The 20,427-nt window shown below is 39.7% G+C and overlaps 1 protein-coding gene and 1 long non-coding RNA gene across 3 annotated transcripts in view; one reads left to right on the forward strand and one right to left on the reverse strand.

Moving 5' to 3' along the window:
• LOC139127180 (tripartite motif-containing protein 2-like) overlaps window positions 1-20,427 on the forward strand; it is a 144,880-nt gene that overhangs the window by 5,535 nt on the left and 118,918 nt on the right. The window lies entirely within an intron of this gene.
• On the reverse strand, window positions 4,288-5,306 carry LOC139127168 (uncharacterized). The gene is made up of 2 exons (XR_011550938.1): window positions 4,890-5,306; window positions 4,288-4,480 (listed from the first exon to the last, which is right to left on the reverse strand). It is a non-coding gene; the product is annotated as an uncharacterized lncRNA (long non-coding RNA).

Genomic DNA, 20,427 nt, shown 5'->3' on the forward strand with positions numbered 1-20,427 from the left:
ATGCGCATAATTAATTAGGTACAATATGTGGCGTCATAAGGTGTCCCATCATACCAAATATGAAGAGTGTAGCACTTGTGGTTACTGAGTTATGCACAAATATGTATATTTGAGGTCACAGGTCATTGAGATCACTTGACATTTTGTCAAAAAATTGTATTGCTAAGTTATCCCTACATACCAAAATCAGACCTCTGGCTCTGTTGGCTCGCTCAAAATTAGATATGCACATAATTAATGAGGTACAATATGTGGTGTCATAGGGTGTCCCATCATACCAAATATGAAGGGTGTAGCATTAGTGATTACTGAGTTATGGACAAATGTGTATATTTGAGGTTAAAGGTCACCAAGGTCACGTGACATTTTGTCAAAACAATTGTATTGTTAAGTTATTCCTATATACCAAAAATCAGCCTCCAGCTCTCTTGGCTCGCTCAAAATTAGATATGCACATAATTAATGAGGTACAATATATGGCGTCATAGGGTGTCCCATCATACCATATATGAAAGGTTTACCACTTGTGGTTACTGAGTTATGGACAAATATGTATATTCGAGGTCTAAGGTCACCGAGGTCACATGACATTTTTTCAAAGTGTCTGAGATATCTGCGTGAACGGATGGACTCACGTGGATTGACTCACGGACTGACATGACCCAATCTATGAGCCCCCTGGACTTTATCTGTGGGGACTAAAAACTGTGTCACTGCATCCTTTTTGCAATATGAATACGATGAGAAAGTAAATTTTTATTTTTCTTGGCCTTATACATGGGAGTCTATGTACTGCCTTATACATGGGAGTCTATGGACTTCCTTGGGAGTCTATGGACTGCCTTATACATGGGAGTCTATGGACTGCCTTATACATGGGAGTCTATGGTCTGCCTTATACATGGGAGTCTATGGTCTGCCTTATACATGGGAGTCTATGGTCTGCCTTATACATGGGAGTCTATGGAGGTGAAAACTAAAAAGTCCTCTACCACGGCCAAATTTGATCGCATTGTGAAACAAATCGACGTGCATCTGTATGAGGTATGGTACTATCCTTGTACCAAGTTTGAACGAAATCGCTCCAGGCGTCTCTGAGATATCTGCGTGAACGGACGGACGCACGGACGGACGCACGGACGCACGCACGCACGCACGCACGGACATGACCAAACCTATAAGTCCCCCCGGACGGTGTCCGTGGGGACTAAAACTACTCATCAGATAGCTTTGGTTGACATGTTCTTAGAGATGATCCGATGTGATATATTCAAAGTATGATGAAATCTTCAATTGTGTATTTTTAGTCCCCACGGACACCGTCCGGGGGGACTTATAGGTTTGGTCATGTCCGTGCGTCCGTCCGTGTGTGCGTGCGTGCGTGCGTCCGTTCACCCAGATATCTCAGAGACGCCTGGAGCGATTTTTTTCAAACTTGGTTCAAGGATAGTACCCTACCTCATACAGATGCACTTCGATTTGTTTTACAATGCGATCAAATTTGGCCGTGTTAGAGAACTTTTTAGTTTTCACCTCCATAGACCCCCATGTATAAGGCAGTCCATAGACTCCCATGTACCGTATAAGCACAGGCAACCCATAAAGTATTACTGAGATTTTCACACTGGCACAGGCAACCCATAAAGTATTACTGAGATTTTCACACTGTTTTCTCTATCATTTTTAGTCCCCACGGACACCGTCCGGGGGGACTTATAGGTTTGGTCATGTCCGTGCGTCCGTCCGTCCGTCCGTCCGTGCGTCCGTCCGTTCACGCAGATATCTCAGAGACGCCTAGAGCGATTTCGTTCAAACTTGGTACAAGGATAGTACCATACCTCATACAGATGCACGTCGATTTGTTTCACAATGCGATCAAATTTGGCCGTGGTAGAGGACTTTTTAGTTTTCACCTCCATAGACTCCCATGTATAAGGCAGACCATAGACTCCCATGTATAAGGCAGACCATAGACTCCCATGTATAAGGCAGACCATAGACTCCCATGTATAAGGCAGACCATAGACTCCCATGTATAAGGCAGTCCATAGACTCCCATGTATAAGGCAGTCCATAGACTCCCATGTATAAGGCAGTCCATAGACTCCCATGTATAAGGAAGTCCATAGACTCCCATGTATAAGGCAGTCCATAGACTCCCATGTATAAGGCAGTACATAGGCTCCCAAGATAAATAAAAATTTAGTTTCTCATCGTATTCATATTGCAAAAAGGATGCAGTGACACAGTTTTTAGTCCCCACAGATAAAGTCCAGGGGGCTCATAGATTGGGTCATGTCAGTCCGTGAGTCCATCCGTTCACGCAGATATCTCAGACACTTTGACAAAATGTCATGTGACCTTGGCGACCTTTGACCTCGAATATACATATTTGTCCATAACTCAGTAACCACAAGTGGTAAACCTTTCATATATGGTATGATGGGACACCCTATGACGCCACATATTGTACCTCATTAATTATGTGCATATCTAATTTTGAGCGAGCCAATAGAGCTAGAGGTCAGATTTTTGGTATATATGGATAACTTAGCAATACAATTTTTTTGACAAAATGTCACGTGACCTTGGTGACCTTTAACCTCAAATATACATATTTGTCCATAACTCAGTAATCACTAATGCTACACCCTTCATATTTGGTATGATGGGACACCTTATGACGCCACATATTGTACCTCATTAATTATGTGCATATCTAATTTTGAGCGAGCCAATAGAGCTAGAGGTCTGATTTTTGGTATATAGGGATAACTTAGCAATACAATTTTTTGACAAAATGTCAAGTGATGTCAATGACCTTTGACCTCAAATATACATATTTGTGCATAACTCAGGAACCACAAGTGCTACACCCTTCATATTCGGTATGATGGGACACCTTATGACGCCACCCTTGCCAAAGATATCATCTTGTAACAAACTTTAGACAAGTTATGTTTCAACTTTGTGACAAGTGTACAGACCATATGACTCTCCACCTTGTCACATCCGTGTTAACAAGCTTGTCAACACGCTTGACATGAAACTTACACAAGCGTGGGACAAGTTTGAATCTTACAAGCTTGTAACAATTCAAAAGGTTCAGGAAAGTGGAAGGTTGAGAATTACAAGCTTTTAACAAGGTTGTGGAACACTATGTGTGTCTGCTGTATATTCATCTATCAAAGGTTGTATCAAGGTTGTATATTACCCATAAGCCTTTGCTTCATTGCCAGCATTATTGCTGCCCGTTGCCATAGGCAACTATATTGAGCCCAGTTGGGGTCATCATGCCACAGGCACTCAGTGCCACATTTGCGGGATATTAACCAGATTTGACTGATTTGATAACACAGTGACTTGATTATTTATTAAAAGAACCAATATTGTATGTGTTACGAGTGTAGGTTGGCAATCAAGAATGAGACAACAACATGCTAGAGAGTATGTGTACACAAAGTATGTCCTCAATTATGGCTGGAATATGGCTCTCATCACCAAACCTCTATTTGAACTACCCTACCCAAAATCCAAAGTACATCGTTGGACTTAAAACTTACCTCTTACATCAACAGATCTCAATTTCAATTACCTTACCAAAATTTTAGGCCTCTCGCAAACTATTACTTCAAATTTGCCGCAAGCTTTGCAGTAAATTTGCAGCAAACTTTTTTCTGCAAATAAGCCGGCGATTCATTTTTCAGATGCAAATTAGGTTTCTTGTGAACTTGCTGCAAATATGCAGCAAACTCCCTGCTGCAATGTTGCTGCAAACTCTTTGCAGCAAATTTGCGGCACAATCCTTGCAGCAACTTCCGCCAAATTAATTTCAATGTTACTGAAAATTTCCCGCAAACTCCATACAGCACATTATTTTCCATGTTACTGCAAATTTGCTGCAAATTACACATGCAAAATTGCCTTCAAAAGTGGTATAATTCCACAACAGTCAGCTCTGGATCAGTAATAGTAAGAAAACTGAATACATATTGAAAACCAAAGAAGCGACACAATTAAGAGGCAGCAAAATTTCTTGTATTGTACCACAAGTTTCAAAATTTTTATCTTCTCCAAAAATATAATAAGTTCAGCTCAGATGTGTACACACAGTTGTAAAATCACTTGTAGACATGGCCAATGAAAACCTGACAAATCTTAAGACAGACTGTGGACAGCACAAGATGTGTTTTATCCAACTAAGCTCTGAAATACCAGTTTCACGAGAAACAATGGTCAGCGCAAATAGTTATTATTTAGTAAAAAGACAACAGAGAAATAAAAAGGTTAAATTCAAATTGTGGTACAATTTATTTTATATGCCATGTTCATTTCATGCCACATAAGTGTCTTCAAGATATTTTCTTTTGCTTGAGAAGTTTCATTATATTTACATTACTGTCAAAGGCTGCGATTTGGCTTTCTGTTTTCTGAATTTCTTGTCCCTTTTAGGCTTTAATTAGAGAACCAGCAATGCATTCTGAAAAATAAAAATCGTTCAGGGAAGAGTGTAAGTCTTTTACCGTTTGACCAAACATTGTAAATTTCATGAAAGAAATCAATAATTATTTGAAAATGAGACAGAGTCAAGTTGAAAAATTGATGCAGAAAAATGCATAAATATTCACGATCGTTTAATGATTTAATGTTGGACAACCGACAACTCGCCGTATGTTGTTTACATACACGACGGCGACAATCTGCAAAAATCTCAGCACTTAGTTACTGCATGGAGGTAGTACCACCTCCATGGTTACTGTAACTGTTGTGAAACGAAAGTGAATTCAGTATGAATCAGTTCTCAGCGAAATTTATCTGTAGGTAAACATAGGAATACAAGGATTACAGAACATAATAGCGATGTACAGACGGACGGTACATTGACTTACATTTGTGAATGGCTCGCAGACGCTGGAAGATTTTCGGTTGCAGGTCTCCCGTCTCCGTGCTGTACCACGGTCCCTCCACGACGACCGTGGCTGTACGTACATACAAATATAGTCAGCAACTTTACTGCTTTTCGCGTTCACAAAATTAGAACCCTGTCTGTCCCTGGTACTGTATACACGTTTTTCCAACACTGTGATGTCATTTGGCTGGCGATTCCATAGAAAGATCACGAAATTGTCCACTAGGTAACTCCCTAATCACAAGTACACAGCCGATGGTACCAAAATCTAACTTCGCGCCGATCAAGCCTGATGACGTTAACGGAAGTGATATCTATATATCATTACGCGATTGATAATGTAGTTCCGATTTTAAACGCTGGAATTGAATCTAAATCTGCACCAATCCGTTATATATCATACTTAAAATAGCATTTAATTTATTAGTTTAATGAAAATGGTTATTTTTACCACAGAAAGACTAAAAAGAGAGTACAAATTCTTTCAGCACGAAGAATCAATATCAATACGCGAACTGAACTTGATGAACCGTGACCTCAGAGTGTAAACATGTCGACTGGGCTCCTCGTCGCTGGATACACAGGACGTGTTTGACGTTGCGCGTTGCAAGTAGCGCATTTGATTTGCGTACAGCGGCTCGGGATGGAGTGTAATCCTAAACCTCAAATTTGTGCTCGGCAATATAATTCTAACGCTGAACACATGGACAAAAGCCTTTTACCTCAATTCATGTCATCAGAAGGCGAGATTTTGTTAGCGAAATCGATGGGACACACACTGTGGATAGAGCCTAAAGCCTAGAGGGACTGAATGTACGTACCATGGCATAGGCCTACTATGATGTGATATTTAGCTAGCTTCGAGCACAGCCACTACTCTGCTTGGAGGGAGTAGCGGGTCCTTGCTTATACCAAACATTGAATGCATTGACATTTACTTGTCTGTTTCTACAATGAAAAGTTCTCATCAGTCGATATTTTAAAGGTACAGATATGATGTGATATTTAGCTAGCTTCGAGCACAGCCACTACTCTGCTTGGAGGGAGTAGCGGCTCCTTGCTTATACCAAACATTGAATGCATTGACATTTACTTGTCTGTTTCTACAATGAAAAGTTCTCATCAGTCGATATTTTAAAGGTACAGATTTGCAGTATACAAAAGTTTTACGACGTGTCCGTACAGACCATAACAGACGCACATTTCGTTCGAAACTGCTTGCATTTTGGTATCATTCATAGAACATACAAGGTGTAACTTGCAAGACAGACAAGTCCCTGTTTTAAAAATTTGTTTTCCAAAAAATTCAGTTGTCGATCCAACCATGATTTACCCAATCGGATTGTCAAAGGTTACTATTATTAATGTCACTACGGTATACTATAGATGCGCTCTTATATCCATGCAATGTTGCCGAGTTATGCCAGCTTAACTGAAGTGTCAATTATATACCAGTTATTATTATTTTAACAAGAGGATTGTCTGTTACGAAAATAAATGAATATAAAATACAAATGAAAGATCAATTTTGTGTTGCTTGCATATGACAGGTCACGAAGTGCAATGGTACACACTATACTCCCTGGTAATGAAATAGTGGGCAATCTGTCAATCATGTGTTGCTGCATATTTGCAGCAATAACCTGGCTTGACTGAAGTGCTTGTGAAGTGCTTGTGACAAACTTGAAGTTACAAACCTTGCAATTTAATTATCACAAGCATGGTACAAGATTGTAAGTTTTCACTGTGATGTCTTACAACCTTGTCAAACCTTGAAACAAGTTAAGGTATTGCCTTTAAAACTTGTGTGAAGGTTGTCGCAAAGTTGTACAAGCATGGCACAAGATGATATCTTTGGCAAGGGTACATATTGTACTCATTAATTATGCACATATCTAATTTTGAGTGAGCGAATAGAGCTAGAGGTCTGATTTTTGGTATATAGGGATACCTTAGCAATACAATTTTTTGACAAAATGTCACGTGACCTTGGCTCGTTAATTATGCCCATATATAATTGTGGGCAAGCCATAGAGCTAGAGGTCTGAATTTTGGCATATATGGATTAATTAGCAATACAATGTTTTTTTTCAAAATGTCACGTGACCTTGATGACCTTTGACCTTGAATATGCATATATATGCATAACTCAGTAATCACAAGTTCTTTACGCTTCAATTTTGATAGGATAATAGACCTTAAGATGTCACATCTTGTACCTCATTTATTATGCACATATGTATTTCTTGGCTGGCCAATACAGCTAGAGGTTTGATCTTTTTTCCCGATTTAGAACCATAACTTAGACATGCCTCTTGTTTCAAATTGGGAACAATGACATAGACCTATGTGTCCATAGATCTGAACATATACACTTTAGTGATACTTCTTAATGACCTCATTTCCCTGCCCCCTCAAGACTAATACTCCTATTACAAGTGGGGACTATGTCATTGTCAATGACTTGTTGCAGCTATTTTTGCCACTTTTTTTCTGGCCACTGCATTAAGCTATCAAAGATTTCCACCTCCATCAACATGTGTCAAAAATAGTTATTCTCTGTAAAACACAGCGGAGCTATATCGGCCGTTAGGTCGCTTGTTAAGTTTTTTAACCGGCGTGATGCCATTGCAGTTATTCCTTTAAATAATCAACTTTTCATCCAGGTTCCACTATTATTTCTGATAAATGGATGCTTTATTTTTCGTTGGCCAAGTCACATCAGTTCTCTCATTTTACTATCATCATTTTCTTTATTCTGTTGATCCTCAAACTTTCGCCCACACCCAACACCATGGAACTCATGTTGATGCATGCCAAAGTAATCTTGGATTTATTGGCAAGTTATCTTTATATCTTTATGTGGCGGAAGCATTTTGACGATGTTATGTAGGTCATTTTCCATGACATTGAACTTAATAAGTGTACTTTAGAATGTTAAGGTCATGTTTACTGCAAGTGAAGGTATTTTAGAATAGTATTTATCATATCACTAGAAACTTTAGAACTTAGTTAAGAATCTATTCCCTGGATGATATTTTCAATATTAACACAGGATGGTACATATTTTTTGTCAGACTATTTGATCACATCAGTCTTTACCTCAAGACTTTTTTGATTTTTCAAGACTTTCACACCTACGCTGGATTTGCTCTTATTTCTTGAATTTCTTATCAGTCTTTAAGACAATAATACATACTTGTTTAAGTAAACGCAAAGCCACACCGCAAACTGCTAAGCTATTAGTTGTTGGGTAATTACATAATTTGGTGTACCAATTACACACATACGTAATTCATATCTATTTGATATCCTGATATCATGACTTTTTCTTCTTCTGTGTTTTATGGTAAATAAAACACTATGACACATACTTACTTGAAGTGAAACAGAAACTGCAAGTACTTCCATGTCGGGTAAGCCTAATTCAAGTGCCACGTGCCATGCATGATTCACGATTCACCAGCCACAATTCACGCTCTGTAGTTTAAGATAGAAACATGTATTTTCACTCAAATTAACTTTATCCAATTCATGTACACTGATAAATCACCATGAGGACTTCATCGGCGCCTTTTATATGCATGAAGTGGTCGCCCACAATATGTGTGTAGTACGAATTCTGCATCTAGGGACCGGGGTTACTACAGCAAGAAACGGGACAGAAATTATGGGGAGGGAGGGCCAGTGTTTTTCAAAATAGTGGCCCTTCAAAAACGTTTTCAAGGAAAAAGTGACCTCCCAATTTTCATGAGCAACAAACAGTGACCCTCCCACTATGTGTCACAATCCACATCTGTATTTAGATACTTTCTCTTGCAGCCATCCTGGATTTTAACTTTAAAATTGACGTCATTCACACCAAAATTGATCAATCAAATTTATTTACAAATTCTTTGTAGACCATAGAGCTATGTTCCTATCAAAGTCACAGGCGCTGTCAATTTTGAGAAGAAGATTTTTTATAGTACTATTTTTAAGAATTTTCTATGACCTTTGACCTGCCATACACCTCTGCAGCTATTGCTATGGCTTTATCTTATCCTACATAAGAGTCCAAGATGGCTAGTGTCTATTGACGAATGACAGGTATGAAACCAAATTCCACATCCACATTTTGGGTTCGTCCTCGACCTTGGATCCTTACATCATCCTGTACCTCATTAGTTATTCACATCTAATTCTAGGTTAGCCAATGGAGCTAGAAATCTGATTTTTGGTATTGAGGAAAAGTTTTTTGACAAGATGTCATGGGACCAGAGTGACCTTTGACCTCGAATTTACTACTGGGCCTATAAATCAGTAACCAGTTTCAGTTGCACATGAAAATTGGTGGTGATCATTTTTTTCTTGAAAACACTCTTGAAGGGCCACTATTTTACACACCGTGTATCGCAGGCCACCACTTCATGCACATAGAGGGCGCCATTGAAATGCTAATGGTGATTTATCAGTGTACATGAATCGATTTAGTAAATCTGAGTGAAAATGCATCTGTTTCTAGCTTAAACTGCAGAACGTGAATTGTGAATTAATTAGGGAATGTGAATCGTGGCACGTGGCCCTACGAAGAAAGGCTTAGGACATCAAGTAGGTATTGACATGAAGTTTGCATCAGATTGTTGACTACAGTTCACATTAAGGTCACTGATGTAATGTTATGCCTGCATTCATGCTAGGAACAGTAACTTATGAAGAAAGCAGCTTTGATGTGCTAGTGAACAACACAGGACATCTTCAGGACAAGACGATTTTGTGAATTGTGAGCAGTTATAACTACTTAAAAACTGAAATTGATGATAATATCTGTGAACTTAACAGAAATAGGTTCAGGGTTAATGCTGAGGGAATTGTCATATTTGTATCATGTGTTCTGTTACACTTCAAACACAAACTGCTGCAATTAACTCTGTTATAGACCTTGTCTTGAAGCATATGAACACTCAATTGCTGGCCCACTTCCCAAGCTGGACCCTGTGTTGAAGACAAACACTAGGGCGGTGTCTGTCACCCACTCACCTCTGAAGTTTGACCTCACTGCATGTACTGCCGTGATCACTCTTTGACATCTTGTAAACTTTCACCATTTCATTTAATTATTGCTGGTAGAATAAAAGAAAACAACATGTTAACATTTAAGAATCTATCATTATATACTGCAAAACTTAGATATGGCTTAACCTTTCCACATGATGTGAATCCATATTAATTTGTAAAATAATGAAAATAGGAAAATTCTACTGCTTTCACTGTCTGTACTCAATTCACAGGTGTAGGTAGAGAGTGGCTTGCGTTGTTTTGTTTACTTTCCGATTGCAAATGTAGCTCAGAAACACTCCAAAACTGATTACATTTATCATGCATATGGTAATCGACCTTTATCATAAAATATCATGATTATATTTATCATGCATGATGTCGATCGACTTTTACCATAAAATGTCATGGCTAATACCGGTATTTTATGGTAAATGTCACCGGGAGGGAGATATAGGCACTTGTATATGCACAGGTGGCCCAGACACTATTAATAAGCTTATTATTGAGTTTTCTCAGAGTTTTCTCTATCAGTTCATCTCCTTTTCTTCATCACAGTCCCTTTGTGGACAGAGAGACTGTGTCTTCATGCTAATCCACAGGGGCTCACAAGTGGCTATATAAGTCAATATTACAGCGTTTTTCTTTCTTTTTCAATGTTACAAATAAACTAGCTGAGCCTGAAGAGCACAACACTTGTGTAGCTGTCTTTTGTGTAGCTTGTATTGACATGTATAGTGCGCCCTCAATAGGGAGTGTGATCATATGTAAATGCGACCTTTAGTTCCGTGACCTCTAGCCATGCCTACTTCCCTGTCCATATGGCCATGCGTACAGACGTCGCTGTGTTTACTGACGTCGCTGTGTTTACTGTACTAATTTCCCAAGGGAGGCAGATCCGGCCATATCCGCAGTATGATTGTTATGGTGAATCTCCGAAAACATGAAATCTTGGTAATTTTTTTTGACAGACACGGCCATTGTTTTGGCACAAGGATCTGACAATGTCATTAAAGTCTAAAAATGAACCTCCGTGAATGTAGAATGTGAGAAATTGGACGCTGTCAGCACCATGTCCGAAGCGACCCATGTGCGCCGTAAAGTACATGTGTGGGCAACTTGATTATACTTTATAATGAGGATGTAATCTGGTGAGTGACGGCTCGTTCAAGAGTGGTGGGCGTGCCTTATGCAAGAAATAAACAGGAAATTAACATATTTACAAACACGATGTATTGCACATGGCCCGTACGCGACACAGCCGACAGATCACCTCAGTGGTACAGCAACAGGTATTAAAGTTTGTATGCCTATTTTGTTCCCATTTTATCGCTGGGAGGTTAAAAAGCCAGTCGAGATTGCGTTATCACCTAACACCATACCGATTGGGCACAGAGCAGAGTAGATCGAAACGCAAACGGGGTGTTATTATAGGAAAGGCGGGGACTTATTTTAAAGCTGAATAAAATGCTGTCTCTGGTTGTGTAAGTCTGTCGATCGAAATATATATTTTGTTCTCAGTTGATTAATCATGGGGGATGGCAGTCTCGATCTCCCCTTTATGGATTGATATTTACTGACTCGTTCCTTCTCATTTTTGTCAATCGATGAAAGCATTTTCGTCTTCCTTATTCATCTTACATTGACCAATGTTATATCCTGACCTATAGTGTCATTAGTTTTGACCAACGTATAAAGACGTGGCCCATGCGCCCGGTTGACGAGATATTTTGCAAAACGGTGAAGAAAATAATATTATTATTTATTAGCCGTGTTCACAATAATGACACTGGCTCAAAAAGAAAGAGAAGGACAAGAAAATGTATAACACTGAAATATTTAAACTCGTACGGCCATACTGTATGCATGGGGGCCCGGGAGACATCGATGTCAGTCTTTCCGGACTGTTTACATGTAAGTAGTATAGTAAACGTGGACAACTGGGATGAAGTAAGAATTTACACCCCATTTTATTCATTTATCTACATGAAGCGAAGGAAAAATTAACCATCCATGTAACTAAAGTATAACCATGACCTATATATGAACTCACCGCACGCGCAACAGTGCATTGTCCTGTACTAAGCGGGAAATTCCCTTCTGAGCATGTTTATACACGTTCCGAAGGTGGGAAGGTGGGAAATTCCGTGTGAGTCAACCGGGTCATCAAACTAGCCTATATAAAGGACCCCGTTGTCAGTCCGGCCGGCCGGTTGCGGAGTCTAGCTGATGTTGAACTCGGAGTTCCTATCGGTACGAACTAAATTTCATATCCATTTAATCCATAATGTCTTAGGTATCTTTCCAGAGGTGGACTAAATCCTTCTTGTTTTTGAATTTCTAGCGCCTGATGAAATATGTTCTGAATAAGTTCTGACCCCGGAGCCTCCTCGTTCCGAAGGGTTGCAGCTTTTTCTTGTATTTGTGTAAGCAGCTGTTTATATTGAACATAATAATGTTTATATTTCTCTCGTCTCTTTGCTACACCAGTTTTCCCTTGTATCACATCAATAACAACACCTGGTATAGGAGTTAAGGCTAACAGTACCGGAACTGTTGGAATTGCTGCTATTACAGCAGAACTTACAAGAATTCCCTTAGTAATATTAAGAGCCATATCAATTCGACCCATCAATTTGTAACTTCGTCGATATGCAGCACTTGTTCTTTCTATGTAATCGGCCAATTGTTCAACGCTTTCAACAACTGAGATGTGCATTTTTACTGTATATGTAAGGGGGGATAAAAAATAATTGTAGTAATATAGAAAGACAATATGGCAGAAGGAGGAGAAGATATACCACTCCAGGATTTCAATGATGCAAATTTGAATGATGATGATGATGCTGAAACATCTTTTATTGACAATAATACCCCTGCAGAAGACGATACTTTCCAGGCTAGCTTAAGCGACAGACCCGCAGGTGAGTTGTTGATTGGACAGAGAGGACAAATTACAAATATAATGGCTAACCAATACTTAGATAGTAATAGTATTACTGATGAGCATAAACGAGAATTAATGCAAACGAATGCTAGTATTAGGGATGGAGAGCTGTATTATCGAGACGCCAGGCTGACATATAATAAAGGCAAGAAGTATTTAATGTTCTCCTCAGTAAAAGGTAAGGGAGCTGCAGAATTTAAAAGAGATATATTAGAATATCCACCAGAATTAGTAACACAATTGACTGATAATGAAGCGAAAACGTTAATGAACAGGCAGGCTGATAGACTGAAACCCTACGACATTGGACGACTCAGAGATAGAATAACAGATTTACGAGTAAATTTTAGCGATAATGCCGATGAAATACATACTATAGAAAATAAAATCGATGAATGGAATAATCTAAACCCTGACTACAGAGCTTTTGTTGATGAATTAAAGATGGCAAATATGCGTCTTAATGAGCTTTACAATGAAAGAGATAAAATTACGTCAGAGCAGACAGAACTTACACCTGAACTCAGAACAAGACTAGCTAAAATTAATGATCGAATTGAAGTACAACATGATATGATCAGTGGGGCACGTGAAAGACTGGCGTCGACTAGGTCTCTTCGTGATGTAATTTCCGATCCAGAATTGTCACTCAGGCTGAAGCTAACAGAGTTATTTAAACGAAATGGTATTACAATAGCTGCAATACTGACTGCCCTTGGAATGACAATATCAACAATTGCCCTGGCTGTAACTAAAGTAGGAGGAGGAGCGGGAGCAGGAACTGGCGGTCTGGTTCAGGTCCACCCAAAGTATATACAAAAGCGAAAGAAATTGTAAAGCAATTTGGCGAATGGTTAAAAACATTGGCCGCAAAAAGTGCTGCTGCAATACCAGGTTTAATCGGCTCCCTCGTCAGTTTTCTATTAAAAACAGCAGGATCGGTTGTCGGATTTGTCGGAGAACAGCTATGGATATTTTTAACTGGTTTAACATTAGTCATTATAAATAAAATTATGTATTAATATGGCATCAACATGTTTGGTGAAAAGAATATTGCAAAGTTTCTTTCCAAAAATAAAGACCTGTTTGGTTTCTCTGTCGAATTGGAATGGTGCAAACTCCGGCGGGTAAATCGACATATCCTTCGAGCAAATCCAGGTGTCCGACTCAAAGATGATAATCTATATCATAACATTTTAGCTTTCGTGAAGGAATGTCAGAAGACTAACTTCTTTAAGCGACTAGAATTCATAGCTGTATTCCAGGATACTGAGGATGACCAAGAGGCTCATCATCTCCAAGAATATTGGGTTCTTCGATTGATTCGCGACACAGGTAATCGATTTATCTTTCAAGCAGACGGAAATATTTATGTAAAGATGTGATTTGAATTTTTTCTTCTAAGTCATTATATACACGAAGTGAAACTTAATTTTCTTTTTTTCTTCTACTATATACATTACACGAAAAATGGGGTACGATAGAACATTATCACCGAATTTCACCAACCGAATACCGAATGGAACGAAGTCAGAAAGAACTCATCATGTGATTGCTCATAATCCAAGTGAGGCAGATCCAGGCCAGACACTTATCATACGATGTCCAAAGTTAGAAAGCGGAGTACTCTTAGTTCCAGATACTTTCAACCTGGTTTTTGATCTTGAAGTAATGGGAGATGAAAATAACCGAGTAGTACAAAATGTTGCAAAAAATTTGGTGGAGCGTATGAAACTCACATTTGAGGGTCAGACACTTTTCGATTTGAATAAATATAACCTTATTGAATGTTATCGCGATCTCTTCAAACATAAAAAGGAGAGAACGAACATGACACTGTACGGAATTCAGAACGAAAATCTAAGAAAATTAAGAAGCGGTTCGACCGATGCAGATGCCACCGTCGTGGGCGATAAGTTACTTTTCGACACATATAAAACAAAATATGCTATTCGTCTCACTCACCCCCTCATAACAGGCCATGGAGTTGCATATCCATCAGCGTTAGGGAGTCATATTGAATGGGAAATTACGCTTGCACCATCTTACAATTACTTATCGCTTATAATAATATTTTTACAGCCAATTATAAATTAAAAAACATTCAAATGGAATACGAGACAATTTCTGACCTCGAATCTCGCGAGGTCACTGCTGGTTATTACAACGGTGGAAAAGTTACTTTACGAGCATATACATTATTTTAGAACAATCCCATTCAAAGAATCGGACACGGTTATCAATGAAAATATAAATGTACCACGACGTAGCATTAGAGGTATCGCAATACTCTTCACTAAAAATCAGTATCATGCAGAACTGAACAGTGAATTTTTCTTTAACCCCTACATTGAATCTGTGTCTGTATCAATCGAAGGCATTGCAAACAAAGTGTACGCTCAGAAGATGATACCAAGACAATTTTGGCGAGAGGTGCGACGGTATTTTGCTGAAGATAAAGATTGGTGTGAAATTGATATAGATGAGGTCGATTATTTGAAGAATAAATTTTGTCTGTTTATCGATCTGCGTAGTTTTAAAGATATTGAGTTTCATGGAAATGGTTTAAAAGTAATGAACACAAAGGACGGAATTCAACTTGAAATTCTGAAGAAAGACACCTCAATTAAGGTTGGCGATGACGCTCACGATGTCAATATATTTGCTCACATTTATGTTATCAGTGATGCCCTGGTCTCTATTGAAAATAGTACATTAAAGTCTTTACAATTTTAACCATGACCCGTCGTCAGTCCTATCGGCCATGTTTCTGCCAACCATTCGCCCGTGTCTGGATTATATAACTGCACACGTTTGATATCATTTGGCGCCATCATGATTTTACTGCGCTTTTCACTACGGATTTCTCCAGGTTTTTTCCGTACAAACTGTACAATTGTGCCGCTCGGGCTCCTTCCCAGTTTCAAATAGATCTTTATAATCTTCAAAGTTCAAATGTTTTCTAACACAAACATCTTTAACCCCTTTATTTTTTTTCGTCTCGGAAACGGGAGTTCGAAAAGCATACACTTTCGAGCGTATGCCGACAAAATCAAGAATAGGTTCACCATTCAACTCATCTTTAAATTTACCTATCACTTTTTTATTAATCTTCGGAAAGTTGGGGGCTATTGAGGAGCTCATCCCACTAGTATCATAATAGACTTCTCACCATTCTTTTCAACATCTTCTCGGACTATATCATTGAAAGTGCTGACGCGTGAGCCGTCCGGGTTCGGGATCGGCACACTGTAAACAAAACTGTCAGTATCCATGTAGGCTAATCGTATTCCAGGGAACTGTTTTCGAAAGTAATTGTAATGCGTCTCATACATAAGCAGCTTAGAAAGTTCCAGTACTGCGGCGCCGATGAAAACTGGTTTTACATATCTATGCTCATCCGTTTTCAGTTCCAGTAGGGCACTGTCGCAGGAATCGCCATCCTCTTCGGAAGTTATGAAAGTTATATGTTTCATCTTTGGATTATACTTCTGAATCTTTTTACGTCCACTATCCGTGCCGTTCCAGTCCGAAACAATTTAAAGTCTCTGTACTTTCGAACATCTTCTATTGTCTTACCGAACATTGCATTATTCATCAGCTTATAGAAATTCTTTTCAAAATCTGTCCTCCCCTTTGCCCTCATTTTAGTGTTAAAGTCAATATATTTCGCGAGACATGGAGCTTCATCGAAAGCAAGCACCCGATAAATCTTTTTCAATCTCATTCCCATCCGAAGATAGAATTCCAGCAACTTGTAGTGTAAGACATAGGACTCTCTATCCATCACACTTGTAATCAGTCGATCGCCCTGCCTCGGAAATTCATAGTGATGCGGTGCTAATGGCAAATCGCTGTGTTCTTCATGTAATTCGGCTGGGTATTCTAAGTCTACTTCTAGAAAACTTGGTGGAAAGGTGGAACCAGGTCCCCACGCTCCGGCTCCGCCCCCCGTTCCGCCCCCCGCTCCCCCCTCGGCTCGGCCCCCTTCTTCCCATTCCTCCCACTCTTCCATCGTCATCCAATGAAGTCCGCCCGTAGGCATTGCCTGACTCATTGCCCAGCCGTAGAGATTGTTTGCATCGAGATATTTTATTTCGGTCACCGGCTTCTCTGGATCGTAACTAACGTAAGTATTCCCGCCGGCGGGGCCAGCATAAGCGGATGATTTGTCTGTAAATAATGAATATTACACTGGCTGATACCGCCTCGAATCCCCGTTGTACGAAAGTCATCTGCTCAGCATCTTGAATGAGCCCAAACTTATTACCCGTGTAAAGTAACATAGCATCCCATGTCAAGCCGGGCGCTGACATATAGTGGGCTGGATCTAACTTATATGCTTCTAAACATGTGTCACGAAAATTTCAAATATATTTGCAAGAAGTAGAACGTCAGTCTCACAATAGAATTCCATATAATCACGAATCGTCTTACATCCAACTTCGTCCCATACTCTTAATGCATGTTCGTAATCAGACTCAGAAATCCCCTCTTCCGTCAATTCGCTATAAAATTCCCCCTCTCCGGAGCTGGTTCTCTCCCAGTCTGTCAACCGAGTCTAAATATTCGTAGGGGAAGAAACCTTTCGCCCTTTGAATGTCCGGGTACGTAAGTGGTACTGTCGTCCATCCGTGGTCCGGCACAGTCGTTGCCAACTTCGCCAATGACCCCATCATCAGCTGAGCACTGTCCATAAACTTTATAGAAAAGAAACGTCTCTTTATCTCCCTCTTCCCTCCGGCAACAACAATTGAGGCGTGAAAAATAAATGTTTTCGAGAGACCCATAATTCCTCCATTGCTCGTCTTAGCTATGATTTTAGGCTCTGGTCCCCCTCCGGCGTCGATTTCATGTAACTTTTTCAAAATAAAAGAACCATCGTATCCCTTGAGGTTGTGAAAGTAGATAGGAATGGTTCTTGACGGCCGGCATCCTTCGCAATAGAAGGTCGCCTCCTCCTTCACTACTCGGTATCCTGCCGGCTCTCCACATGCAATACAGACTGGATCACATCCGTCGCGCCGGTAATTAGAAGGATCCCTCATCGGTATTATTTTCCAATAATACGATTTAGAATAATACTCGGCCCGTTCTTTCATATCCTTTAGAAAGTCTGTAACACAGGAGAGACCTGTGAATGTTCTTTTACCATAAACAGTGGGTCGGCCTCGTCCGAAGGGGTCCGCGATCCTCCCCACCCCCGTTCCACCATAACATACGAAAGACAAATTGGAATGTGTCGGCCGGTCCCCTTCTCAATAATTGCCTCAGTATCTGCATAGACGACGTAGGGAGAAGGAACCTTCTTCCGATGTCCTTCAAATTGACACACTTCCTTAGGAAAATCTGGCTGGGCAGTGTCTGTTCCACAGTATACCTGATGTTTTTCTAATTCTTCTGTTGACTTAAAACCTCTTTTACAAACCATACAAATACACTTCCGTCTGCGCTCATTCTTTCGATTAGTACGAGAATTACGAAGGCGATTTTCCGCAGTAATTGGTACGAAGTGAGAACGGCCGCCGTCTTCGCCAACTATCAGTAAGATATTTGCTATTTGATTCCTATCACCTTCGGAACGGGCTTCACCTTCCCTATCGGAACGGTTCCGTCAGGGGCTCCGCCAGGGGCACTATATAACACAGTTATGTCGGACGGGGGAGCGGGATCATTTTCGTAGATCTGAAATACTTGAAGTTTGATGCCTGGATTTTGCTGCTCGAAGCGCTTGAATATAGTCAGATCGGCGGGCGTAGGAAAGGGAATACCTTCCCAACAGTAGTCAGCATAAATGGGGCGTACGTATTCCATTTTCTCCTTACCTGACCACATTTCTTTTCACGAAACTCGGGGTCGGCCAACTTTAAACTTGCTACGATGGCGTATTGAAAACAGTTCTCGCTGCCCGAAGGTAGCACCAGATCGCTCACACAATGCTTATTTTTTAACCATCTGGGAAGTTGGACTCGTTCCGTTCCCGTAGGAGCCCCAGCCCCGAGTAAAACTTCTACTAGAATTACTTCAAATTAAGTATCTCCTCGAGAACGAGACCAGAACCCTCAACTTTTCAATTGTATCAAGCATAAGGTCGTAGCGATCTATTAATTGTTGCCCCACATCCGATCCTGATCCTCTTACATCTTTTGTGTATGTATCATTTAATTTAACATACAATGAACGCGGTTGTGTATTACCAGTTTTCGGATCCGATAATTTGACTTCCATTTCGGTATAAACAGAGTACATCTTTCGTTCCGCCCCTTTGGCCCCTTTGACCATACCTTCAATATCCACCAGCTCCCCGATATCCTTGACTAGCTTGACTTCAGGAAATTTTTTTTGTAAAACTGCTCCCTTGAATGCTGTATGTAATCGACGGGCCATCTTTATGATATATACTATCCTAAAATTTTTAAAATGAAAAATAATTATTCTATGATAGGTCATCAAAATCCACTATAATATTTTTGTCAGCATTTATTTGTTTATATATCTCACCTAATCTTTCTAAGTCGACTAGTTCTTCCACATCTTGAATTTCTGGTTTATTAGGCGCAGCACAAAATATTAATCTCTCAACAGTGAAAGAAAGAGCACGCTTACTTAAGCGCGGTTTAAATGCTAAGAATTCTATCTTACTACCTTTTCGGATATTACGAGGTACAATAGCAGGATTTTCTCGGACTGGTAGTAACGGACTCACTGTTTTAAAACCGCAGTCAATTTCTTGAACCATATCAATACATGTAGCGCTTTTAAACTGAAATTTAAAATACGCAACTGGCTGCGCCCCGCTCCCTCGCTTCTGATACACTTTAGATGGATTGTAAATCCGCAGGAATTATTCTTGGAGTGAGCGGCCAGGCTTAGAGCATAACTTTTAGCATAGATGCATCGAAACTTTCACCTAGGGTACGGAATATTATTAAATCAGTAAACTTTTGAAGACTCAGTTGCCAACTGACACACACCCCATCACATGTAGCTGGATCACCTCCCGAACCATATTTAGGTCCGATGTTGAAAACTACTTCTAGCTCACTGTCTACGTATATGAAAGGATCTACATATTCACCAAATACTAATTTGCCTCCATCATCAATTTTGATGTTTTCTCCGGTTTCAAGTATTTTTATTGCATCTGAAATAGAAAGGATTGTCATTGTCTTATAGTATATATCTTAATAAAAAAAAATTTAAAAAAATTTCTATGATATAGTATCCAAAATGTCATACATATTCATAAATGGACCAACTGGAAGTGGTAAGAGTTACGATGCAGTAAATTTGGCGGAGGGACCGGAGGTGTATCACGTACCAGAATTTGACACTAGTTTTTCCAGCAACATTGCCGACTTTTATAATGGGCGTGTCACCCCCGTTTCGATTGCCGATTTTCAGAACCAGTTTATAGAACATACGCTTAGTTTACAATGTCAGGCTGGGAGGGCCTCTCCTTCGGAACGCTACATTATTTGTGACTCTTCCATAATTCAACATCTAACTTTTTCTAGAATCCGGGGTGTTTCCA

Source organism: Ptychodera flava, unplaced genomic scaffold, assembly GCF_041260155.1.
Source record: "Ptychodera flava strain L36383 unplaced genomic scaffold, AS_Pfla_20210202 Scaffold_29__1_contigs__length_4469600_pilon, whole genome shotgun sequence".
Classification (NCBI taxonomy): domain Eukaryota; kingdom Metazoa; phylum Hemichordata; class Enteropneusta; family Ptychoderidae; genus Ptychodera; species Ptychodera flava.